A 1,229-nucleotide genomic window follows, 5' to 3' on the forward strand; every position below is an offset into this window, starting at 1 on the left:
CTCGCGACACTGGGGAGGGGGAGGGAGTCTCCAAACTACCTCCCGAGTCCGAGGGTAGATGGGACCCGTCCACTGTGGCCTCCACAGGGGAGGAAGGCGCGACTAGAGAAAGAGGTCCCTTCGGTCTTAAGATGAGGGGCCTTCTAATGATAACTCGGAGAAGGCAGGGGCAAAAAAGTCGTAAAATTAGGGGAAAAAGGCAGGCTTTTGCTTTTTAAGTCGCTGAAAAGGATGGAGCGGGTGAACGCTCTCCCCTGTTGGATGTTCGCACAGTGGTCGCGCCTATCTGGAGCCTGCGCAGTCGGGGCCTCCCCAACCGTAGCCTGGGCCGCCCGGACCGCCCGGACCGCCTCCGCCTTCGCCTTGTCCCTTGTCCCCCCGCCCCCACCGTCGCGAAGCTATCTCGGGAGCCTACCATGTGCTGCAAGCCCCGCGGGGAGGAACCCCTTTGGCACGCCTCCCGGGCCCAGGAACCCACTAATCTGTAGCTTGTGGCGCTTGTGCGCCAGGGCGCCTCAGTTTTCTCTTTTATTCATTTTGTCTTGCTTTTATTTTCACCAGTACTTGCTCCGAGGGTCTGAGGTCCTGCTTAAGTGACATCACAGACGTCGAGAAGTAGAGTGTGCTGCCGGGGTTTGAATGAGCATTTATGTGTTAGGCACAGGCCTAAGAATTTTCATTTGTGTGTTACACTGATACCTAGTGGACTCATTTGAGACTTCCATCAACCCTGAGACGTATTATTTCTAATCCTTCTTTAAAAATTGGGATTAAGGAACTTGGTCCTCTCAACTGTTGATTTGTGGGGTTTGAATTCAGTCTCCAAAATACACACCCCCGAGCTACTCCACTGTACTGCCGCTGCTGGCTGGTCACTGGAAGACCGGAGCAGAAAGATGAGAGAAAAGGTTTTCGAATCTCATGGAAGTTATGAATACCTGTGTCCCTCTGTTCAAGTCAGCATTTATGGAGCACCTACGCTAAACGAGACACGGTGCAGAGAGGGGGATGGGCCGCTGCTGACAGTCTTTAACGGTAGCACTGGTATCCCAACGATATCATTTACCATGACCTCCAAATACACACTCTCCTACTCCCCCACCCCACCCATCAAACAAACGAAAACAAAGAAACCCTTTTTGAAGCAGGAATTATTTGGAGCCACTACCAAAAATATCTCCTTTGTTTAAATATTTGACTTTAAAATCCCCAAGGTGGTCATACTTAAA

This window comes from Furipterus horrens, unplaced genomic scaffold (assembly GCF_987537825.1).
Source record: "Furipterus horrens unplaced genomic scaffold, mFurHor1.1.pri manual_scaffold_6, whole genome shotgun sequence".
NCBI lineage: Eukaryota > Metazoa > Chordata > Mammalia > Chiroptera > Furipteridae > Furipterus > Furipterus horrens.